Below are 27,340 nucleotides of genomic sequence, written 5' to 3' on the forward strand. Positions count from 1 at the left end.
GAATTTTTTTTAAGTTGTTTAATCACCAATTGCTTTATTACTCAGCCAAAGCTTAGCAAGTTAAAGTCACAAGTATTTTTCTTTTTGTGTCCCAGTTTCTGGTGTTCAAGGACTAAGCTAGAGGTTAGGAGAATGTCTCTGGCTCAGATTTCTCATGAGGGGCATTGAGGCTTCTGGTCATGCCTCAGTCCTCTCAGGCTCAACTGAGACTAGAGAGTTAGTTTCCAAGTTCACTCACATGACTCTTGGCAGGCAAAACAGCTCCACTTTCTGTTGTACACATGTAGTCACTTCAGGACTTGGATTCTTTCCACATGGTCTTCCCTAGAGACTTCTTCCACACATTTCTAACATAATAGGTGGTGCCTCTGGACCATGGAGTGCCTCAGAGAAAAACACAACCCCCTTATGATGGTAATATCCAAATGGCATGTCCTCACTCTCTATTTTCCTCATTAAAAATCCAAATCAGTATGGTTCAAACTTATTGGAGAATATTACACAAGGGCATGAATACCAAGAGGTAGGCATCATTGAGTTCCTTCTTGAAGTTGCCTACCCAGAAGTTCTTAGTTAAAAACCAAAATTTCTTGGATATGAGACTTCTTGAGGCTGTTAGTATGCAATGAGCATTAGAACTGAAGATTGGGAAACTTTCTCTTACCAAGTTAGATAGTAAATACTTTACAGAATGAGTCTTAAGATCTCTGTTCCAACTATTCAATTCCACTATACAAAAGAAGCCACAGACCATATGTATACAACTTGATGTGGCTACGCTCCAATGAAACTTCATTTACAAAAGTAGCCCCGGATGAGAAGATATGCCATTAACAGATAATAATTTACTATAATGAATGCTGGCCACAAAATTCCTATCCAGTTCAGCAACTTAAGACTTCTACATACCCATAAGCAGCTTTGTGAGTACAGATAAAAATGTCAGCTATAATAAAATGCTTTGGACAAATTTGCTGAGATACTTTTATAAATTTCTTACACAGATTCATGAAGAATTCTGTGTCATTTAGCACTGTCGAAACTCTGTATCATGAATCTCATATAGTCAGATTCATGAGCGTGTTGGGCAACTACCACCGCATTTTCATGCTTACAGGGGGAGCATAATGTGCAGTTTACCTTTTCTAAGGAACAGAACCTTGCCCAGGTTAGTTCCAAAGAAAGCTAGAATTCTTTTCTTTTTATTTCTTCATTATTCCGATTTATGTTTTGTCATCCCCAAATTCCATATACCAATAAAACACCTTAACCAATGGGTTGCTTCTTTTTATGGATTTGCCTTGCTTTTTTAACTACTCTCAGGCACAACTGAGTTCAGAATCAGTACATTATGCCCAGATGAACTAACTCAGCCTGAGTCTGCTTACCCATTATTTTGAATACAGGACCAGAGACCTAAGAATGTGAGGCTTAGATGATCCAGAATAAGCAAGCAGAAAAGTCTACATAGTTCACAAATTTTCTTGAGAATGGTTGAATTTGAGACTTCTGCCTGTATTGGTTCATCAATACTTTTAATACACTTTCAAAATTACTATTATTGGATCCATTTTGCAAAGAAAGTTTTGGAGAGGGTTGGTGTCTTAGTTGCCTTTATATTGCTATGATAAAACAGACTGTCCAGGAAACTTATAAAAGAAAACATTTAACTGTTATATGGTTTAAGAGGGTTAGATTCCATGATAGCAAAAGAAAGACATGGGGTAGAAACATCTGACCAGTAACATCTTAATCCACAAGTAGGAGGCAGAGGGAGGAGACATACCAGAAAGAATTAAGTCTTTTGAAACATCAAAGTGTTCCCCCAATGAAACAACTCCAACAAAGCATACCTCCTAATCTTTGCAAACAGTTTAACCAACTAGGGACCAAGAATTCAAATATATTAGCCTATGAGGGTTATTGTTATTCAACCCTCCACAGTCAATGACTTGTTTAAGGTGGCACAGCTAAGAACTGAAGGAGAACTTTGCCCAGGTTAATTATAATGCGAATTTTCTTATATGTATATGACTACATAAAGCTGGTATCCAAGTATACTTACACTGTCCTGTTACCATTAATAAAGCCACTTTTGTACTCTCAACAGTATATCTAGTCATCTGCCAATAATCTTGTCTCCCTAGGCAAGCAGAAATTGCCTAATAAAGTACCCCTCATGGGTGAGTAGTGCTGCTCTAAGATATGGGTTATTATATGAAAATCTCATTTCAGGCATAGGTTATCTTCCTATTAGTTATCAGGAAGGCTTCAGAGCCAGCCAAAACAATACTCCCTATTGTCATTTTTCTAAGTTACACACAGAAGCTACTGCTAAATCTTCATATAATTTGACCACAGGACACAGAGAATCCAACCTTGATTGATCAGGAAAATACTGCTGCCTATCTTTTATAATGCTGGAATGTGATATTTTGGCTCCTGGAAAACAAACAAACAAATAAAACCAAAAACAACAACAATAAAAAAACAAATCAATTGTCTTACTCAGCTATGGACCTGGCAGGATACAATGCCAACCTGCAAAGCAACATGTTCCTGATGATGCAATAGAAGTAATAATGTTTATGGGTTTGCCAACCATTCTCTTGACTCTATTTGAGGTCTATTTGACAGGGGGCAATTCATGTCTCATACAGTAGTCATGATCAAAACCCGTGGCTCTTGAAGTCATAAGCCCTATTAATGTTTTTGCTAAGTGGTCATGTTGACAAACTGCCTTCTGAATATTCATAGAATGATGCTACTCTAACCTTCATCAGAGAAGCTCCTAACTACAGTGGGAAGTGGCTAATGCAGAAACATATTCCTGTTCAGATTCCTGAGAATATGTGATTGTAAGTGATGCAAATGGGATTTCTGGATCGATGTCCTGTATCTCCAAAGTCAGCAAACATTGTGGAAGAGGGACTGGAACAAATCTGAGAGCTGGAGGATGGGGGAGGGGCTGCTGTGAAATACTATCTTCTGAGCATGGCATGCTCTTACACACAGGAATTCACTGGAACTGTGGTTCCAAGATTTTCACGAGATCAAGGTTTCTCAAATCCCCACCACTTGCTGAAGTGCTACTACAAGCTGATAGCTATTGGAAAAGGAGTACTCACTTTGGGGAAATGGGTAGATACAGGCCAGTTATCTATGCCTAAATGGCTATGCACACCATGAGTGTATGAACATTACTGATAGGACTAAGAGGATGATAAAAATACATTTTTAAATGAGATATGAAAATATTGGAAGAGTGACATTCTGAGGCAGACAGTACCAATTGGAGGGTGAGGTATAATGTACACATATATGAAATATTCAAAGATAAAAATACAATCGCTGCTTTCCTTCCCTAGAATGAATTGCAGGAACATTCCTAACATTGCCCTATCTCTCCCTGGGCATATAGCTCACCAGCCTTAGCATTTGCAATAATTATTTTAATGATGATTACTTTCGCCTTAATGGGGGAGTTTGCCATCTTCTTTCCTCCTCTTGAAGAGCTAATCAATAGGCTTATTGTACTTTACAGTTTGCAAAGAGCATCATATACCCTGTTGTATCTGAGTCTCTTAAAAACCACTGTGAGGCCACAGAATATAGCCACATCTTAAAGAGCAGAGGATGGATTTGGTGAGTTTAAATTACTCACTGAACCTCACAGACAGGAGAAGGTGAAAAGATGGCATAGTTTTCAGAAAGAAAAGCATTCTTGCTCAATTTTCAGTCCTCTATAATGTCTTAATTGTGTCATGTTCCTAGACATTTATGTTTGATGATTAATTGAATTATTAAACAAGATTTAGTCTTTCTCACTGACAATGATCATTGTAAAATTTGAGATTCTTCCGATGAGAAATATTGTAAAAGTATGTGAAAGAAGAGATATTTATATCATATGTACATATATAAATGCATGCATACATACATACACATACACATACACACACAATTTTTTAGTATTTGAAATTGGTTCTTGAGCAGCAGAGGCTGTTTTCAAACTCTCTATAGCCTCTTGACCTCTTGATTCCCCTTCCTTTACCCCCCCCCCAAATGCTGGAATTACAGCTGAATGCAACCATATCAAGCAGACATCTTAAGGAACGGGAGGAATTGACAGCTATGTGGATAAATGATTGGATTGACAGTGCTGTCCCAGTGGAGACTGTTATAGGGAAGTCATGATGATCTACCAGGCAGAGTTGGTTAGACTTTAGACGGTGTTCAGGAAAAGGAGAATTTCCATTTCAAGGGACATTTTCAAAAGGAACTTGACAGATCCTTGGCTAGAAGATATGAGAAAGAAAGTAGCGTACAAGTTGCATTCTTTTAATTGTAAGACTCTTGGCCTTTTTGTTTAGGAGTTCCTCTTTCATGTAACTGTTTCTCTAGTGCGCCTGTAGACTCTTAGGGTTGATATGTGCCTAAGCACTCCACAATCCTGTCACAAGTGTCTATGGTTACTGTGTCTTTGTTCTGTCTCTGGGCAACCATTCTTGTTTTGATGCTGAAGTATTCAAGCCCTATCTTCACATATAGTAACGACAGGTGTGAACCATTTAAAGATGGCTGAATCATTGTACCAGAAATTGAGATTGATATCACTGGACAGACTGCCTAGTGACTTTATACTGCATGAGGGCTTGCTCCCTTCTTAAGGTCCTGAATCTAGGCATCATCTTTGCAGACAATACATTTAGGATACATTTTCTACCTGAGGCAGGAAGTAAAGGAATTTTATTAATCCCCATATCTATTTTCAGATTAATCTAAGTAGCTCACTAGTTCTTTAGCCTGTCTATAGAACTGTGGTCGATCCTGTACTCAATAAGGTTTTAAGCATTTAGCTTCCAGCAGAGAAGAGGTAACATACAACTACACTCTGGGGGAAAAGTTTGACAGGACTGGCAGGTATATAGTGGATTATAAAAATCATATCCCGATTTCATAGGTGATGAGTTTGAGGCACAAGTGGGAAACTGACCACTTGAATACCATGCAAGGTAGGTTCTAGAATTGATTTTTGTCACTCCTACACTCTCGGCTATGCCCTCTGGTCTATGTTCAAGTAGGCGGGGCATGTGCAAGCCCAGGTCAGGACCCCAGAATCAGTCTGCTTATGGTGGAGTGCCTCTTGAATCACACAACTCTGAGTGTTCAATGTCACATGAGGTTGGGTCATTCCTATTTCCTAACCTAACCTCAATTCGTTTTTTCTACAAAGGTGGGGTTGTAGATCATTCAGGATTTTTTTTTAAAGTATAGAGAAGCAGTGCGGCTCAGAGGTGAGAAACAGGGGCCTCAGGCATGAAACCTCTATTCCAGGACCTAGACACATGAGGTACTCATAATCTACCTTTACACTTCACTGAGCCTCAGTTTACCTACCCTGTGCTTCTACCACACACTAAGGCCTGTTCTAAGAATCTTACATGTATTTTTGCTTCAGACTCACTACTTCTGTTCTGAAATAACTCTTATGTTGCACATTCAGAGCAGGCACACAAAAGCACCAAAGCAGGATATAAAAGTGGTATTAGTAAGGGTTCCATTGCTCTGAAGGAACATAACCAAGGCAACTCATTCCGTGTTGCCATTGCTTCCTCACTATGACAGATCATATCTCCTATAGGACTTTAAGTCAAAATGAGCCCCCTCTCCCTTAGCTACTTTTTATCAGTATAGTTTATCCCAATAGAATAGTAATGACCAGAGAGTGGAATAGTCGTGCCCAGTGAACACTACAATGTGGTATGACCTTAAAAGGGAATGGGTCTGCTGATTTCCTCAATGTGTTTAAGTCCTATGATGCCGTTATCCATCCTGCTCACATTAACCATCATTAACTATACCAGTTATACTAGCACATACTAGAAGAGTCTTGTTCCTGAGTTCCACATTTTAAGGAGGAAGCCCTGTTCCTAAGCCAGAGGTAGGAATCATTACTTTTGCTTTGGTACTCATCAGAAATGGACTCAAGGATTTTACTATCTATATCTATATCTATCATTTATCTATATAGCATATATATGTACATGTACCTATTTGTATGTGTACCATGTATGTATAACATACATAGAGGTCAGGAGAAGGTGGTGTGACCCCTGGAACTAGAGACAGATAGTTAAGAACTTCTGATGCTGGTGCTGACAACTGAACTCAGCTCTTCTGTAAGAGCAGCAAGTGCTTCCTATTCCCATTAAAGATAGTTTTACTACATCCTTTTAAAAATTCAGTTATACTGGTATGATAAAATACCATAGTCGAGTAGCCTATCAGTAATAGAAACTTACTACTACCCATGGTAAGAAGACCAAAATTACAGTGCTGAAAGACTTGGCTTCTAGTCCAATAAGAAGCCTTTGTAGAAACACAACTATTTCTCATTTTTCTTTATGTCTTCACATGAAGAAGGAGGAAGGGAGCTCTCTGAGGTCTCTTATAAGGTCTTTAATCCATTCATGAGAACTCAATTTTCTTAACTTTATCACCTCCAGGAGGTGCTACTTCCAAATCTCATGATGTTGGGGAGGAGACTTCAACAAATGAATCTGAGAGGTACACAACTTAATCTACTTTCTTTCTCTTTATCATTATTTGGTGTGATCTTCATCACACCTTAAAGCAACTACATTTGCTCTGTTTATACAGAGAGAAACGGAGGTGTGCAAAGTTCATGTTGACTGATAGCATATGTCTAAAATATAAAACAGAATTTGTCTCTTCCTAAATGAGCAGACTAGACTCAAAATATATATATTTATGTACTGTTTAAAATATATGTAAATATAAAACACATGCCACTTAGAAAATAATTGATTATATGATAGAACATTATGCATCTATTATAATGTATGTTTATAATCATAGAGAAATTAATAATGCCAGAAAAACAGTATGATAAGCAAATAGAGGTGATAGTTATATTAAAGGATTATATTTGTCCCCAAAATATTTTAATAGTATAATCATCATTTTAATTCAGTTTTAATTTTATTACTTAAATGTCTTATTATTCATTCACTTAGCTTATATTATTTTAGATAGTATTTAAACTGCATGTTCATATACATTTATATATGCAATTGTCTTGAAAATTCTGATACTTGTAAATCTAAATAAAGAGAAATTTAATTTTACCATGTATGTGACTGCATCTATGGTTGAAGACTTGATAAAGCTGAAGGGATATTATCTTGCTAGAACAAAAAATATATAATAATTTGACAACATTTAATTATACTTTTAATTTAATTCGGTAATTACAATAGAACCTACTTGCAATGGAGAGGAAGCTAAAGAAAATGTGCTGTGACCTATCTATATGTCACATAGAAGAGACAAATAGGTTTATCAAGTCCTTAGAAGACAGGTGTTCTGACTATGCTATTCTTACCTACAGTAGTACAAAACAATAGGCATTTTATTGAGAAAACCACCAAACCCTGAGTTACTAGGAACTATCACTGAGATGGACAGACAAACTTTGGGCTGAGCTTTCTACCTCTCTAGCAGGCTCAGAAGAAAAACTTTCAGCAACACTTGGAAAGGCATGATTTGTCTTTTCCTAGTCTTATGAAGGCCAATGAGGTGATATGCCATTTGATAGAGAATGACAGAGAATAAGTGTAACCCACATGTATTTAAAATATGGTGTTATTTACAGAAAAAATATCTAACTTATCTTAGGAAGTGGAGTACCCTGAAGTCAGTAACACTCTTCATTTGAAGGAAAGATTCATTCCCCTATGGTTCTGGGCAAAAAGCCTGTATGAATAAGATCATAAATGCCATGGCTACTCTGAGGTCATTGTGAGAAAATAATAGTCCTTGATGATAAAAGAACTGGTTAGTCATTAATTCCAGCCCATTTGCCAACAAAGAAGAAGGGAAAAAAAAACATTTGAAAATCAGCAACCACTGTATTCCACTAGGACTGGATTCTTACTGAGATTTGGATCTTCAAAGCCTCCATGCAGCTGTATGTCCCCCCTCCCTTTAATTTCGAAGGAACTTGAAAGAAGTCCTTCTTTCTTAGAATTATTCTTTGTATTCACAGAATAGATCTACCCTTTCACACCACCCTAAGAGAGCCAGCTAGCCAAGCTACTGAAACATGGATGAGAATTATTAATGCAATGCAATGAAAGATAAATGGTCAGGATCGGTGCTGCCACAGCAACGCCTTCCTAAGCCAAACCACAGGTGATGCGTTTGGGTCTCAAGATTGCTGAGAATGTTGGATGGAATTCAGTTTAAGGTTATTTTATTACTACATAAGCAGACCACAGACCATAGTTGTGAAGGACACATAAGACAGGAATCCAGATGAAGACACACTTTCTACCCTTTCCCAGTTAACCACTGAAGTGGCCTCAAGTTGTGAGATGACATGCAGGCAAGAATGAGTATGTTCCAGGAGAAAGGACGAGGAAATGTTCTGTATAATCTTAAGTTTGTGATGAAGGAGGGCATAAGTCTACCTTGGCAAATACAGCAAGCCGCCATGGTGTTGCTTCATAGATCTTAAGTTCTAATGGAATTTCCGTAGGCCTATGTACTCATGATGTCCTTTGCCTAGAATATGTAAGCCCTCTTAGCCTTTGTTTTCTCATTTGTTTTGCACACAAAGTAACGTCTGTCTTGTTGGCCTTGTATCATCCCCTGTGACTCACATGTATCCCCTGTGACTCACATGTATCCCCTGTGACTCACATGTTTGAAAACTTGGTTCCAGCTGGTGACATGGTTTGGGAAGGTTATAGAGCCTCAAGGGAGTGAGGCATTACTGGAGGAGGAAGTGGGTCTTTTGGCTTTCTAGCCTAGCTTCCTTCCTGACTATCTGTCCATGCGGTGTGAACCACATCACACACACACACCCATTGGCTCTTTTCCCAATGCTTTCCTGACTATAAAGGAACATATCACCTGGCAAAGGAACTCTTTATTTCTTAAGTTTTCATAGTTGTTTCTTAAACTTTAACACAGCAATAGGGAAAGTAAACTAACATGGCATGATAAATAAATGTCATCATGAGACACAATCTGACACACAGTAGGTGCCAAAATGTGCTTTTACCCAGTCTTCCTTCATTCTTGCCATCAATATCTGTTCATTCACATAGAAAAGAGATCAGGAGTCTAGGATCATAAGGGTATCATTTCACCAAGTTGACAAAGAGAAGACTTTCTGACTACTCAAGGTACTTCCACTTGGACAGGGAAGAGGTCCCATTTAATGTCAGACATCCTCTCAAAGTTCTCACTTTTGCATAGTGCATCCACTCCAAAAAACAGCATTCATTTGACCTTGGGATGGAAGCAAAACAGCCATTATTGTATCACATCAAAAGGTCTGAAATGGAGACAACCAAAGTCAGGAAGAGCTGTGTCTCTGTCTTAGATGATCTGGAAAGGCTCACCACAGCTCTTTATATATTGCATGCAGTGTCTCAGCCCTCATTTCATATGTTAGGCTGTCTTCTCAATGACATGGTAACATATGCTTTGATCATTGTACTTTAAAATAATTTATTAACTTTTTCACCAAATCAGAGAAGATGTGAAGACTTGATATGAAGCACTGATGTCATATTCTATATTTTATACATGAGAATACTTGTCTTCAAGAGAAGCTACGGATCTTAGATATTAACTGGCAAGACAGGAAATCATACACAATCTTTGTGAACCCAACCAAACAGTTGTAGCAGTAGCTACCCATAGCTTTTGGAGGTTTCCCTAGCTTAACAACTTTTCCTGGAATAACAAACTGTTTTTCTATGTCAATGCTTTGAAACAGTAATTAGATCTGAGCATTTGCAAATCTCCAGAAACAAATCAATTTGGTCTGAAAGTATTCTGTTATCACTTTGATATAATTCATAGCTCATTTCTTTTTTATCATGATAAATAAATGTTGATGTTCTTAAATCATTAAAAAAGAAAAGGAAAAAACACAGGCTGATAACTTGTACCTTTCCTATTCCATTCAGGGATATTTGATCCACTGCACAATTGGATCTGAAATAGGAACCAAATATGCCTGATTTCCTATCTGAGATGCATACCTTTTAGCATATGTGCTATTGAAGTGAACACTCAAGCATTCTTTACTTAATCAACTGCCAAACTACTTTTTAAAAACTCATGGTGCAAATAGGAGTCACTGATTATGTACCATATACTTTGCTTTATAAAATATGCATGGCTAAAATGAACACATTACTAATTGTCCTAAATATAATACTTCTATAATAATAATGGAATGGTACTTATACTAGGCTTAATATTAAAATAGTAGTATATAAGAGATGCCCTTCAACAGAAGAATGGATACAGAAAATGTGATACATCTGTACAATGGAGTAGTACTCAGCTATCAAAAACAATGACTTCATGAAATTTATAGGCAAATGGATCGGAGTAGAAAATATCATCCTGAGTAAGATAACCCAATCACAGAAAAATATACATGGTATGCACTCACTAATAAATGGATATTAGCCTGAAAGCTTGAATTACCCAAGACATAATCCATAGACTGCATGAAGCTCAAGATTTATTCACTCCTTCATAAAGGTGGAACAAAAATATTCATAGGAGAGGATATGGAGACAAAGTTAGGAGCACACACTGAAGGAATAGTCATTAAGAGCCTGCCTCACATGTGACTCATATAAATACAGCTACTAAAACTAGATAAGATTGATGAAGCTAAGAAGTGCATGCTGGCAGGAACCAGATATAGATATCTCCTGAGAGACACAGCCAGAGAATGTCAAATACAGAGGCAAATACTAGCAGCAAATAATTGAACTGAGAATGGGCACCACGTTGGACGAATTAGAGAAAGGATTAAAAGAGCTGAAGGGGCTTGCAAACCTGTAAGAACAATAATACCAACCAACCAGAGCTCATAGGGACTAAACCACTACCCAAAGATTATATACATGAACTGACCCACTGCTCTAGCTGCATGTGTAGTAGAGGATGGCCTTATTGGGTACCAATGGAAGGAGAAGCCCTTGGTCCGGCCAAGGTTGAACCTCAGCGTAAGGGAATGTTGTGGAGGTGGGGAGGGGGTAGATGGGAAGGAGAACACCCTTGTAAAAGAATGGGAGGAGGATGGGATAGGGGGTTTATGTCCAGGAAACTAGGAAAGGAAATAACATTTGAAATGTAAATAAAAAAAAATCCAATGAAATGAAAAAAAAAATAAGAGTGTTCTGCTGTATTGAAGCAGGCAGTTAACCAGAGAGTTGGTTGCCATTGAAATATGTTTTATAAAGTGAGAGAACAGATGCACACTACAGGTGAGCCTGGGCTGGGAAGATCATAGATGGTGGCCATCATGAAAGGGCTACTGGAAGGAATGTTTCTTTTGTAGAGAGCACTCCAAACTAGGAACCTATTTTTGAATGGAACAATAGGAATAAAACTTTAGAAACCTACATGAAGTGTGTTAAAAACAAGGAATTTTCTAGAGTGAACATACAGACGAGAGCACTATAGACATTTTAGGACAAGTGGAGATGCTGACTTGACCCTGTATAGCCACAGAATAGACCACATCAAAGATTCTTCAGACATGTTTCAGTATTTTAAAACTTGGACCCAATGAAACACAGCCAATGGACTCAAACATCCATTCCTATGTGTGCTTACTGAGGGATATTTATCGTTTTAACAGTAGCAGCAGGTACACTGAAACACGGTTTTTAGAGTGTGAAATCACAGTTGTCCTATACTGTATGATCTTGCGATATTTGGGGCAGAATTTAGAAGAAAGTCTTTATTCTCTTCCCTGTGCATACAGTCAAAATGTGTGGGAATAAATCATTTGTTAGAAAGATTATTGGTTGAAGTCTACACTTCTTGGGATGTAGGACTATACATATTTACATAAACAATTGTCCTCCATTTCTATTGTACTTGAGCATCAGGAAAGGATATACAAGGATAATAGACAGTGACTATTTTCATCACAGTGTGGGGTAAGTGATACAAGAAGAACTATAGATGTTACATGTTATACACATCACCAGAGAATCATATTTTTATTTCTGTCCTTGTAGGCATTGGATCTCTCTAATTGATATATTTGTAATAATGCATAGAGAGAGTATTGAGATTATAGTAACTCAACTAAGAAAAGACTCAAAGTTCTTAGTCAATTGAACCAAAGGACACAAAGAAATTGCAAGCCAAATCCTTACCTAACTAGAACTTTCACGTTTACTGTTCCATGGAGTGGAGACTTATTTAACACAGAAGAACAAAACAAGAAGGAACAGCCAAAAGTAATTGAATATTGCCTCTAATGTGAAGTAATTATCATCACTGATCTTCAACTTCACATGTTTATTTCATCAATAAAAGAGCTTCTGAATTTTTGGAGCCTTTATTGACGAGTAAAAATAACAATAATAAGTCAAAAGTTATGCAATGTTTTCACCCCAATTCCTTTAAAAGATTTACTTCAGTTTCCACATAAGAGTTTGCCTGAGGGAAAAAAAACATTCATTGGTAGAGATAATAAAATATAACAAAGCATCACCTCCTCTTTCTCTAATGCTTGTTTAGATCTTGTGGAGAAATTTGTCTTGGTCAACCTCAGTTGACTCATCCCTAGCAGGGTCAGTTGTAACTTGCTCCCTCAAGGATAAGACGCTGAACCAAACAAATGTTGACACTCCTGTTTGAAAAATCAACAATTCTCAGAGTTCATAAAGTGCCAAGAACAGAAACTTCTAGGATCTAATGTGCGGTAGTTGACGTCCATTGATTAAATCTATCTCATCGTGTGAGGCCCACATGAATAAAATACATGCAGGCCTGAGTGCTTCCAGAAAAATGCAGCTGTCAACCTCAAGAGACAAGCAAGGGCTGTGCTCTCAGCTTCATTGAAAGAGTCACATTCACTCTGCTCCTCCCTGAACACTAGCTTTATTACCAGGGCTGCAAGTTCCACAGGAGAAAACCACAAAGTATGCTCAAAGTAGATGAACAGTCTGTGCTGATGACGGGACAAATAGAAAGCCATTGAGGTGCAGCACAGGCAGACAAAATATCTTCTGTGCTTTTGCTGAAACCATGGTAAGAACGAAGGGTGCAAATCAAGGTGGCCTCTGGAGAGGAGAAGGCCTATCTATGGAGTAGATTAGTGACCTGGGTCCACCAAAAAAGATGAAATTTTCTGGTATAGATTCTGGGGCTAGTGGAAGTATGATGGAGAAGGAAAGAGATTTATTTCCTTCTTTTCCATTTGGCCCGCCTGCAGGAAAGTAAGACCACCCATTCACTGGAAAACATTAGACTCTGAACTAAACATGAATTTATACATAGATCCTAAGATCTCCCACACGTCATTTAAATTTGCTTGTGATCCAGGTTCTCCTATTTGAAAGAAGAGTGGACAAGTGTCACTAATGGATCAATTTTGAGCATTTCTGAAACCAGCTATCCCTTGTATCTCCATTTAATGTGCTGAAATATTAGAGAAGAATTGTGACACGTAAGCACTTGCTAAGTGTGATATCTCAAATTGAGAGGAGAGAACAAATTAAGAGGAATCCAAGGTGAAGTTTTCAAATATTCACTTTTTTTTAGTGGATCACAGGCTTTGGTTTTAGTATATGCTGATTAGTTATCCAGTACCAAATGGCTATCCCTGAAAATATATATATATATATATATATATATATATATATATATATATATATATATACAATTAACATTATGTAGCATGAGAAGGATCTATTATGCATTTATGCAATTATGCATGCCATATATGACATTACATATATGACATATATAATAGATATAAAACAACAATTAATGAAAAAGAGGCCATGAATTTGAAAAAATTGACCAAGGATGGGTATATAAGAGAGTTTCGGGAGAAGGAAAAGGTAGGGGATGATATCCCATATTATAATTTAAAAAATAAATTTAAATGCTCTTATTTTTAATTATGATTTTACAAGATTTTTAAGATTTTATTTGGGCTAAATAATATTTAAAATAAAAACATGATAGCTACTATATAATATCATTTCTAGAAGTGAGATTTTTTTAACTAAAAAAAAATCAAAAGAATAAAAGGAAGTATTATTGATAAAATTGATGGAAATATACAAAGACCAGACAAAAAAACAACTTGAGGGGGGAAGGGCTTATTTTGATTTACAGTTTGCTGATGGCACAGTCTATCATGGTGAGGAGGGTATAGGAGCAACAATGGCTTCTACAACTGCAGTTTTAAAGGGATGTCAACACCTTCTCTAGCTTTCCCCTTTTCCTTTTTTATTCAATATGGGGTCCTTACCTATGGATGGTGTCACCACTTTCAGAGTAGAATTTTTTCTCAGTTATACCCCTCTACAGAGGCTCACAAAAGAAACTCATATAGACATTTATCCTCCAAATACACTCAGATGACATTCAACTGATCCAGTTCTCAGCACGCTTAGAAAGATGATGATTTTATGTATGCATTTTGTTCCTAAAGCTTGCTTAAGAACCAGGAGCCTACATGCAACCTTGGCACAGTAAGTAAAATGAGATGCACCCTTATCATCTGATGTGCCATTCTGAGCAACCCATGTTTATACGAAGAGAATGAAAATAATGCTTTGTGATCAATTAAATTGAATTTCCCAGAGACTTGATCTCAACTTCACACTCATGACCTAAACTTTAGTTACAGCTGATATTTTAGCACGTCCGCAATTACAGGTCAATATTGTTCTCATTTGAACCCCTTATGAAGGAAACCTTATCCTCTATGACATGAAAACATGACCACTTATGACATACTATCACTAATGCTAAATTTCACAATGAAGCAATAGCTATAAAGAAGTTAAACAGATTATACAATGTTACCATATTCCTAAGTGGCATCTGATTCAAAATTGATGATGTCTGGGCTCCCATCTAGCATAATCAATCCTTTCTAATAATAGGTATGCTGGTCTACTTCCTGTTGCTCAAGCTAATATAGCAAGGCACTTAAGACAGACTTCTTTGTAAGAATTGAGGCATCCTTACCTCATAGTTGGGCAGGTTTAAGGGCATAAATCTACCATACTTGGCTCCAGTTAAGACTTCAGGCCAATGGCATAATGGAGAACCTATGAAAGGAAGAATTCAGGTCAGCAGACAGGAAGTAACAGAATACCTCCAACCATATTCCTATTAGATTTTCACAACTTCCTAAGGCCATCCACAAACTGAAGACCAGGCTTTGAACATGCAAACCCTTAGGGAACAAACTCAAAGCATATCCAAGTCATAAGAGTAACTAACCTTTAAAACATCATTATGTTCAGGCATCATGTGGAATATTTTGCATTCATTATTTTATATCCTCACAATGACCTTAAAGACACGGTGAATCATTAATCCTATTTTACAAGAAGAATTAACAAAGGTCCAGTGGTTAAATCACTTGCCCAGGGCCCAGTGGGAATGTAAACTGCGCAATCCTCCTCTGCCCTCTAACCTTGAGATAAGCCTTTGCATCTCAGATGTGCAATAGTAGTCACATCGTTTGCTTCTGGGAGAGGAGTGGCAATCATTGCTCCACTTAAAATGATGAATTATGAAAATATCACAATCATAAAGTCATTCTTAAGTTGGGGGCTCAGAATACTGAAAGAATTCTAAAGAGAAAAAAATCATGTCTAACATGGACTGAAAATCTATCATTTGTTCTCAGAAGGCACTTGCTAAGCCAGGACATAAGGCAAAAGCTTGGCCTTGTGTATTCTATTGGTCTTCAGTGAAGAAAAAAGAAAAATGTACACATTCAATGATATCTGACTTATTGCAACCCAGAGGAGCCTCAGCTACCAGAGATGGTGAAGAGACATGAGGATTTTTCAAACACAATTTTGAGTCACATGGTCTGGGGATGACAATATATTAGAGTGCTTATTCTCTAAGCATGGGGATGTGGGTTCAGTTCCCAGTAAACATGTAAAAACTGTACACAAATAAAAGTCCCCATAACTCCACCATAGAGAACTGAGTATAGGTAGATCCTCAGAGCTTACTGGTCAGTCAGCATAGCCAAAGATGATGAGCGTTGGGTACTACAGGATACCCTATCTCAAGGAAATAATGTGAGAACAAAAGAAGCCACCTGATGCCCTGGTTTAGCCTTCAGGTAGGCACACATAAGGAAGCACATGTATATACACATATGTAGAGAACACACACATATGCCACGGACAACAAAAGGAGACTTGTGCGCCACAGAATTTCCATAGAAAAGGAACCTACAGAACACTTATTTCACACTAGGTATTTTCCTTGTTTAGATGGTGCATATATTAAGATTTTAAAGAGGTAAACAGAGTGACAAAGAAAATACCTACAAAAGATATTAGAAATAAAATAGTCATAAAAATATTTGATTATCCAGAAGATAATAGAATAAGAAAATTGAGGAGATATGACAAGTAGTAATGAATATCAAAACATGGATTTATGCATGGGTTTATTAATAATGAAATTACCCATAAATCTACTGTTTATCCAAGTTCATTGACAAAATTTTCAGTCTAGATTTTAAAGAGAAGTTAAAAAAAAAAAGAGATCGCGTGATGGGCTTTTGTGAAGCACCTTTACAAAGATGTTAGAGCTGTGGAAGAGAAAGTCAGGAAACGCCGTGCCATGTGTACAGCAAACGTCACCCACTATGGTGCTAGTAGCTTTAACAGAGGGAGAATTGACTTTAAAGTGGGACCATCATTAGAGTTACCATCAAAGACATTTTGTAATCATAGAAATCCGAGGTCAACAGGAAAATGTGACCATCCTAAATTTGTGGACACCAACATAGCTTTCAGAAATGTATTGTTTAGGTTTCAGAGAGGAAAACAGGCGACAACACTATTACTATTTGAAGAAATTGACCAGTCTGGCTCCCCAGCCTCTGTTCCTCGTACAAAGCAAATACTATACCTACTTCTCACCCACAGCCTCTCAGAGGTTGTTGTTCTTGGCAATAACAGTAACTGTCGTGGTCATGCGGGACTCCCATTGAGCATTTTATGATGCTCTGAAATGTGCAATTGGAGGGAAGGAAATTGCCTCAAGCAAAAGAACATGCACACTAAGTCCTCTGGGTTTTATCTCTTTTACCTGGATCAATAGTACACGGCTTAGAACTCTTTGTAGTTGAAGTGATAACCAATAGCAAGCCATATTTACTTTGCAGAAGGATAAGTCTTGTGTGAGCCTAATGTTTGGCACCATTTGATTGGCACAAACGCAAATAGTACACCTTCCATCCTTGGGCAAGTAGTTGATTAGCAATCTGAATTTTCAAAAGTTGAAAAAACCACAACTATTTATGGTTTTATGCAGGCTGTGTTTTCATTCCTGCTAAACTTTGCCCTATTAAAAGGTTCTTAATCACACCTAGAGATTTGCTCTTGCCCTTCAATTTGAAGGTGACTTGAGAAGTAGGCAGTGTCAAGGCTAATCTTTATCAAAATTATGAGGAAGTCCTGCCTACCCTATGTCAGGCAGAACTGAATCATAGAATTGCTGCTACCTACCAATGTTTTTGGAAGGTCTGTTCTTTGGGTTTTAGTGCCTGGGGAGAAATTTTGACACAAAAAGTACCCTCAGGAAAAAAAGCTTCTGACATGAAACTCTGTTGTGTTTTCAGAAAAGGGGACAGAAAAACAGAAATGTGTTTTCTATTGCAGAAGAAAGTACTGTGTCAAAGTAGAAAATGGGTTGATCTTGGTTCAGCACAGTCTAGAAAGAATCGAGTGTGAGAAATCTTAAACTCAATATTACTTCATGAACATTGTCTGTCTTTGGAACACACACGTTACAGGGAGAGTATTGAGGAGCCTTTATTTTATAAGAAAGTGTATTTAGGATACACTGGGAACCATGATGGGTATCCAGTATGCACAAGTATGTCACATAATACAGTCCCACACTTCTACAGGACTGTGACTTGGTGTCATCTTTCAGTTGCTTTTCATTTTCTAACTTTTATGAATTTTAAACTTCTCCCTCAAAACTGCAGAAAGAGCTAAGAAACAATCCTCCTATAGGTAGTATCCATTGATTTTCTTCAGTCTGAGAATGCTCAGTGCTATTTACTGCCTCAGGACTGTGCATGGATGATTTACTATCATTCTTGCAGAAACATCTTAGAATATTCCATCCATCTTGGTGCAAGGGAAATAGAGGAAGGAATGGGAGCATCCGTGAATGGAAGAAGGTTTTAAGAAAAGGAAAGATGACCTAATCAAGCTGAGCTACCCAAAAGGAGCTGAAGAGCAATGAGTGATTAGAAGTAGACAAGCCTATACCTTGATGTAACACCAATGAATAGACTTTTTCACCAGGTAGCATTTATGAAAACTGCAAACTATGGTACAGATGTGAAGCTACCAATACAGAACCACTCAGTACACCTACCAAACACATAATGTCTTTTAGATGACCAAAAATGAATGTACTAGTGCTTCTCTTGGTAGATTCTGCTTGAGGTAAATATGATCACCTTATAAAAGCCATAGTATTAGAGAATACAGGACTTAGCCAAGAGTTTAAATTTCATTTCTATATCAAGGAATCCTACTGATATATGGTTATACCCAATAAATCAGTGCATTGCTCAACCTTCATCAAAGGGGCTTTTTGTAGTAGACGGTAATTAACACGGACACACTGCACAAAACTGGACAGTGTATGGAAAGTAAGAGACACTAGGGTGCTCAAACCTAAGTGTCTATAGCACAGCCCTCCTCCCGAACATCAGGGATCTAAGCAGAAGATGAGGTGAAAAGATCGTAAGAACCAGAGGAACTGGATAATAGTATGAAAACAATATTGTCCAGACCCAGCAGAGTTTATGGACATGTGAACTCACAGAGACTATGAAATCATACACAAGACATGTACAAGTTCAATGTAGATAAAATATCAGTATGTAGAAAGGCAAGTAGGGACAAAAATCTACCCCTATACAAGAGGTTGTTTGCAATTGATAACTGTTGGCACAGGGAAAATCAGTTTCCCTCAACGACATGGCATGGGTATATGAACCATACTGCAGGTCAGGTCAATACATTAGTTCAATACAAATCATAATCCATTGTTTTGGGTCTTTGTGGAGGAATGCTAGCACATTGTACTGTATTTTGTTTAGTTTGAGATTTTTCTCTTTTTTTCCAAGAGAGAAAGATCATGAAGCTGAGAGGGCAGAGAGGTACATTGGAGATACCTTGGAGGAAATTGGGGAGAAGAAAGAATATGCTGAACACATATTATATGAAATGCCCAAAAACTGAATAGAAAATAAAAGAAATTCTAGTTCTGACACTTATAAACTGAGTAACCTTGGAGAACTAATTAACCTGTTTGCATTTAAGGTTGTTGTTGTGGTTGCTTTAAATAGGAATGGCATTGATATCTCTCAGTGCATTAAGTGGAGCTGAATTATTTAAAGCATAAGAAGACCTTGAAAAGCACCTGGAATGTGGTATACAAGAGTCTGTAAGGTATGTATGTGACATGGGTGCAAATAATTTGCTGCTATTTCTCACATGTTAGTTAAATCAGCTAATCCAATTATAACAGAATGTATATACATCATTGCTTGTTACTATAGCCTTTAACTAGGCTGAACCATCTCTCCAATTCTTTTTTTCCTATCCAGTATCTAAGTCCTCTTTGTTATAATCTGTTCAGCATATCCAATGTGTGAAAGTAATATATTTACTAGATATTCTTGAGATCTCTTGGGTTTTTTTAATTCGAGTCTATTTTGCAAAAATAAATATATTAAATTAGAGATGTTCCACATCCAAGAGGATATATCTTTATGGGACATTACTACTAGCAACTCAAGAAAGAAAGAAAGAAAGAAAGAAAGAAAGAAAGAAAGAAAGAAAGAAAGAAAGAAAGAAAGGAAGGAAGGAAGGAAGGAAGGAAGGAAGGAAGGAAGGAAGAAAGAAAGAAAGAAAGAAAGAAAGAAAGAAAGAAAGAAAGAAAGAAAGAAAGAAAGAAAGAGCGAGCTCTGTCCCACTGAAGGGCTGTTGCAAAACAGGGGTTATAGCAAATGCTGAGATTCTGACATCAACAGACACTGAGCTAAATGCTCTCTTCCCTCCCATTGTTACCACGTTCAGGACATGTTGAATGCCACATAAAAGAGCAAACTTTATGAGAAGATAGAGCAAACCAACCACAATTTCTAATCCCAGTAAAAGGTATCCCCTTTTATCTTTGGTCTTCTTTCTTTTCCCAGCTGGAGGAAGAAAATAGCCTCCATTGTTACTTATCAGAAAAGTCAAAAGAAATCATTGCCCTTGGTCTGAACAGGTACACTGGTCCTTTGGTCTTCCTCACAGCTTACTTGTTTTCCCAGGATGGCATCCTTGGATGACACTGAAGCTTTGAAATTCATGAACCCGGATGTGAAGAGTGTGTTCCTGACTGAGGAAATGTCAAGCAGCAATAACAAGAGCTGACATTTAGCAAGCACTGACTGTACCAGCTGTGTGTTCTTAGCCATCCGTATGCAGGAGCCCATGTTGTATCTGAAGCAACCCTCCGCTAGTTGCTTTTAAGTGTCTCCATTTTGAATGGGAGTAAACTGAGAGCTACCAATTTTCGGAAAACTGGTTCAAACTCACGGGGCTAGTAAAGAGGACAGAGAACATTCAAAGCAAGGCCAGGAACTCTGGAATCCAGCCTTGAAATTAGTTACTCCTCTGAATGTGGTCCAGCCTATGACCTGTTTGTTGGCAGTTCATGAAGAGATAAGAATAGAAGCTGAGAGTGAGTGCAAAACTTTATAGCTATTTGCTCTTTGCCTGGCATCCAAGTGTGCTCTCAGCAGTGTCCTCTCCAGCAACAGAATTACAGAGTGGTTCAGCAGTGTGGAACCTATACAATGAGGCTACACATGGCACAAGTTGTTCATCCACAGTAGGGCAACATATAGATCTTTCAGTCACTGAAAGTTTATAATTTCTCTGACGGAGAAGGTCTAATGAGCTCTGGTTGAAAACATCATGCATATCGCTAAGTATTTGCTGCAAACATAGCAAACTAGTGAGGTAAACATTTGTGTAGAGAAGGGAACACGGAGTCAGAAGCTAGATGATAATAAGCAAGGATCCTAATAAATGATTAGATGAAATGGCATGTTATAAATTAATAAATATGTGGAAGAACTTAAAAACTAAAGCAAGCAATAGGAACCCAAAACTGGGAAAGGAACATGGAGTATTAAACACTATGAACATTAAAGAAGAATATGGTCATTTTTCCTAGGCAAATAATTCTATTTCCGAAATGTTTAACTTTTCATAGACTTGTCCCTGCTTGTCCCTATCATATACTTTGGCCACACAAAGTATCTTTTTGGACCAACACAGAATAAGGAAATTCATCCCATGCATATCAAGAAAGCTCAGTTCTCTGCAATATGTACTGAATTATGGTTTGGAAGAGATGATCTCCAAAATGTCTTCCAACTTTGAAATCCTATGACTCAGAAGGAACTGCTGTATATTGCTCTCAGGGGATAAAAGGACCAATCCTTTACATTGAAGAGCTTCCACTACCATGGGTCACTCGTTCTCTCATTTGTTTAATAAATATTTATCGATCATCTCCTCTGCATCACTCATCATCTCAGGTACTGATGCCACAAACACTTTAGGTATAGAATCTGTTGTTACCATTTCAGAGTTCAACAAAGCATCCAGGCATATGAGACAAAACAAAAACAACCACACCAATCTTAAATACTATGACAGATGTTTGTAGTAGAGTATCGTTTCCCTCTAGGCAGCAAGAAAATGTATACCACAGTCACACTAAGAGGTGTGATGCATAAATTAGGTATTGAAGAATGGAGAAGAGTTTGCCCTCCTGAGTGTGGGGAAAGGGAGCCAGTTTATGCAAGAAAATAGAAAGACATCAAACTAGGTGACACACACATAGGAAACAATCTAAGGCTACTCAAAAGAAGGCATGTCCATGTAGATCCAAGGTGGTTAAAGAAAGAACAGAAAAAGACAGCAATTACTGAAGACAAAAAAATTGTGGAGTGGTGTTATGAATATCTGCATTTTCTTTAGTACATGATTTAACAAACCCCACCACCAACACCAAATTTTCTTTTCAGTCTTTATAACAAGATATTGAGTGTTTGGATCACTAAATTGCAAATTCCCTAAATGACTTACCTTAAAGTCCCAGTGCCTATCCTAGTGTTTCGGATATATATGTATTGATATTTAGATGAATGAATAATAGAACCAACCAATAGAATAACAAATCCCTCAGCAATCCACTTTATAGCACTGTTTGTAATTTCTATTATAAGATTTTCTTATAATCATCAAAGCTTTTGGATAGCTTTGGTGAGCCATTTGTCTATATCACTTGACAAAAGAATAGTTGTGAGTCAAAGAAAGATGTGTGGATATACTTGCTTGTGTTCAGATAAATGGGTCTATTGGATGGCAAAGCCTTCAAGAGTCTGGGCCAGAATAAATGATAAGGAAGAGATTGACCAGTAAAGACCTTGACTTTCCAACCACTTACAGTGATTGCCTGTTTCTACTGACTCTATTTATTTGTCTAGTTATCAGAGTAACTAGAGTATTAGAGTACATCTTTCTGAAGAACACTTGTACTGTGACCACATGTCTGGATATATCCCTCAGCTCTACTCACAAAAGGAGCACACTCTCAGTGGAAGACAGCCATCCCTCTCTTGGCACAAACCTCCTATGAGAAGATTCCAAAAGTACTCATTGTTCAAAAGGACTTTCCTGATGCTCCTCCACATCCCAGGAATGACTTCATCTTCTTACAAGGCAATTTCTTATGCTTCTTTTAGTTCTTGTATTATGCAGGTTTTACAAGTCTTTTAAAAGCAGCACAGATAGCCCCGATAAATCCCTGTGCCTCAGGTATCCATCTTTGGTAACAAGAATTTTCCTAATATCATCTTTGATCTATGAAACCCCATCTCTTCAGTCTTGGTTGTTTATTTCATTACTTTCTTGAATGGCTTAAAGCAAATCCCAGATGCCAGATCATTTTGGGTGCAAATACCTCAGCCTGGATTTCTGACTGATAAGGTCATGTTTTGTTTATACAGTTTCCCTAGCACCATGACAGTAATGCACCTAAAAGACCCAACAAGCAACTCTTAATTTCATCTCATGTGCTGTCTGTATTCAAATGGTCCTAATTATTCAGTTCTCTTGATGTGATTTTACAGTTGGCTTGTGTGCATCAGGACTAAACAAAAGTCTCTTGTCATGCTTTCTGTTGTTGTTTTTCGCATGGCAATTTAAAGTTGCTTTCTTGAAATACATTTCCCCAAGTCTAGAGACTAAGGCTAAAATATTCAGAAAAGAGGGTTAAAAAAAAAAAAACCTGTTACAGCACAGCCTTCTGTGACAGTACCATTTTTTTCATAAAGATTTCCACTCAATGCCTGTTGGTGGCAATCCATAATATGCAAATGGGGAATCGCATCAATATGTCTTAAACACAGAGGCTTTCATGCTCCTCCTTCCAGGAATACAAATCAACAGAGGCACACTTAGGTGAATACTCAAAAGAGGATCACTCTGAGCCTCTCTTCTGCTGTGTCAGATTAAGTTTTATTTCTTTTAGTAACTATTGCATAATGACACCATATATATATATATATATATATATATATATATATATATATATATATATATATATATACCCATAGTCCTTTAGAGATCACATAGTGTTTCTACACCTATTCAGTTCCTGCCACAGATAGACACACAGCTGGGGAAATGGCTGAATGGGTAAATCTGAAGCAGTTGGGTTCAGATTCCCAATAACAACACAAAGGCCTGAAGAGTGTGGTAAGACAGAGATCAAGGATCTTTCAGTGAACCAGCTAGCAAGACTAGCCAGGTTGCTGAGCTCTGAGTTGAAGTGAGAGACCCTGCCTCAGTAAATAAGGTAGACAATGATAGAGGAAGACACTTGGCTTCATCTTCTGTCTCCACACATATGTACATACATGGGCACACAAATGTATGCCCATCTACATGTGAACACACACAGAGAGAGAGAGAGAGAGAGAGAGAGAGAGAGAGAGAGAGAGAGAGAGAGAGAGATTGACTTTGTAAAACAGCGCTCTTGTCTAGATACAATCTTCCCAGTTTTGGGGACAGTGCTCCAGCATCAATAATCAACAACTAGGCTCTCACAGAGAATTGGTAGCATTTAGCATTGCATCCCAGTTCAATTAATGTAAAAAACAATAATCATTTGACCAAATATACTCTTCATTAATTTAATAAATACCTAAGTCTAATTTCCTGAAAAACATATTCTAGTCATGTGCCATCTGGCAAAATATTATTCATACTAAGGCTTCGTTCAGTTTTGTTATAACCCTGGGTATTCATTGCCTAGGAAACCACATACTTCAATGGAAGACAGCAATGCTTAATTTCAAGCAATCTATCCCACTAACCCTAAATGCATTTTTTTGCAAATGACCTACATCCAGATCTGTTTTTGTTTCCATTAACATAAAAAGATCATACTTTTCTACTTTTACCATGACTGGACATTATCACATCATTATTCTCATTGGTGGTCTGGAAAGAAGGACTGAGTGTCCATTCCAGAAAATCCTAACTAGACTAAGACTTGGATAAAGAGGAGACCCTTTGGTATATTACTCCTCTGTGAGGTGGCCTAGGAATGGAATGAGAGCAGCAAACTCCAGATATCCCGGGGTCATGACAAATGTAAGACTGGTTCTAAGGACCTGCAGGACAGGACAGATGAACAGAGAACAAACCTTTGGTTAACTCACTCTAACTTAGGGATGTTTTTTATCCAGATTGGCCCAGAATTTGTTCTCATGGCATTTTATAATTTACCTAGTGAAAATTGAGATAAAGCCCACATAGTTATAAAGTGACCATGAGGTATATGTGTTGTAGCAGTTTGAGCTAAGTGACATGCTTCTAGAGCATGTCATCAATGTCCAGATACACAGTGTGATAAAGAAAAGGTTTTCTGTCAGTGTTCACTCAGATACTACTATTTGATAACTATTCATGGGGAAAGACTGCACACTTACCTGAATACAAGGTAGTCCTGATCCTCACTCTTATGAGTTCTAAAATCTGTCTAGAGAAAAAATACTCAAAAACACAACTAGATATGTTTTTGAGAAACACAGACAGTTTTAGATCTTGTAAACAGGAACTTAGTGAATGTATGCCAGAGGTCCTGGAAACCTGTGTTAGTTAATTTTCTTGTACCTGACAGAAGCAGTTTAAGAGAGGAAAGGTAATTTAAACCTATGGTTTTATAGAGATTTCAATCATTCATGGTGGGAGAAAAGGCAGTAATTGTGGCTTCATCTGTGTACTGGAAGTTGTCCTGCTGGTACAGGCGGGAAACAAAAATTGAGACTAAAAACAGAGAAGAACTATCATCTTCAAAGCCCTGTCCCCAGTGGCCAGTCTCTAGCTCCTAAAATTCCCACTGGTTTCCAAAACAATGACCCTGGTTGAGAAACAGCTATTCAAATAAAAATGCATAGGAGGCATTTCAGAGTCAAGGCCATGATACTGTATGAGTATCACGTGCTCAGATTGGAACTGAGAAGGTAAATGATAAGCCTGATCCTATAAAAGATGCAAGGCTTAATGAGAAGAAGAGACAGGCATGTTTGAAAGAGCATTTAGTTGCTGCAGAGATAGAAAAGGCCCTTCAACTGACCAATGCAGATGTAGGTGCTTGAAGCCAACCATCAGACTGAGCTTGGGGACCCCAGTGGCGGAGCTGGCAGAAGGATTGGAGGAATAGAGGGAGATTGCAACCCCATAGGAAGAACAATAGTGGCTGGCCGGACTACACAGTGCTCCCAGGGACTAGCCCACCAACCAAGGAGTGTACAGGGAAGGAACCATGGCTCCAGATACATATGTAGCAAAGGATGGCCTTTTGTGACATCAATGGGAGGGAAGGTCCTTGGTCCTGTGGAGGATTGAAACCCCAGCATAAGGAGATGCTGGAATAGTGGAACAGGACTTGGGGGGAGGGAACACTCATAGAGGCAAAGGGGAGGGGAGAGGGCGGATGTGGGATGCTGGGTTTGTGGAGGAATAACTGGGAAGAGGGATATCATTTGAGATATAAATGAATGGGTTGATTAATTTAAGAAAAAGATGGTTCTTTGAAAAGAAGGAATTTAGGCATAGTAGAGAAATACTAACCAGTTAAAGATTTTGTTTTACAATACAGAAAACTGGAAGTCATTGAAGTTGTTTAAATGATAGTAATTAGATAATTACATAATCAGATTTGTCATCATGCAAAATGTTATACTGGCTATAATCCATAATAAAATAAAGAGGCCCAAAGTAGAAACTGGGAGCTGCTTGAAAAGTAATAGCAATGGTCTTAGCGTGGGAGGGGAAGTAAATCAAATTAGGGATGAAGAGAAGTAACATTATTTGAAAGCTATTTTGAAGACAGGCATAAATTTATGATCTTTAAATCACTCCATTATATTCTTGTATAGCAGCCTGAATAGACAATGTGTGCACATGAATGTACATATGTACTTCTATTCATATATGTATATGCATATATGCATACATGTGTGCATATGTGTGTGTCTTTGTGTGTGTTTTAGTTCTTTTGCTTCTCTTGGCAACAAAGTAGCTAGTCTCTGTCATTATAATAGAACAGTTAACATAAACACCTTAAGTAAGGAAATATTTATTTGACCCATGGTTTCAGAAAGTCACACAGCCTCTTAGCCCCAGACACATAAGAAGATATCCTCACGGTAGCAGTCACATGTGGCAGTGACTCACCTTACAAAAGGCAGAAAGCAGAGGAGTAAACAGAAAGAGGCCAGGAATAAAATAGCCCAAGAATTCACACCAAGTGACCTTGCTTCAGCAAAACCTCACCTCCTAAGTTTCTACCATCGCCCACAGTAGGGCCATCTAGCAAGGATCTAGGATCAACACATGAGCCTATGGAGAACATTCATAATCAAACCACATAGGCAATGGTGTATCTGCTTTGCATGAAAAATATGTATCTACTTATAGCATTCGAAAAGGATGAGTTTGAGGAAGATTCTCAGGCTTACCTGGCTTTGAAAGTGAACTTTCCTGTTTTCCAGTTGTGTAGCCTTGGACAAGATTCAGAGAATTTGCATAGTTGAATCAGATCAGAACCCTGAGTTACAACCCCAGCTTCTCTCCTACTGCTGACTGTGCCTATTGGCCTC

General features: G+C 37.8%; 1 long non-coding RNA gene across 1 annotated transcript; it reads right to left on the reverse strand.

Moving 5' to 3' along the window:
* Positions 1–4,094: 4,094 nt before the first annotated feature.
* LOC116912031 lies at positions 4,095–27,340 on the reverse strand. Its single transcript, XR_004389414.1, has 3 exons — positions 27,200–27,340; positions 15,067–15,149; positions 4,095–4,298 (listed from the first exon to the last, which is right to left on the reverse strand). It is a non-coding gene; the product is annotated as an uncharacterized LOC116912031 (long non-coding RNA).

The sequence above is a fragment of the Rattus rattus genome, chromosome 1 (assembly GCF_011064425.1).
Source record: "Rattus rattus isolate New Zealand chromosome 1, Rrattus_CSIRO_v1, whole genome shotgun sequence".
Classification (NCBI taxonomy): Eukaryota; Metazoa; Chordata; class Mammalia; order Rodentia; family Muridae; genus Rattus; species Rattus rattus.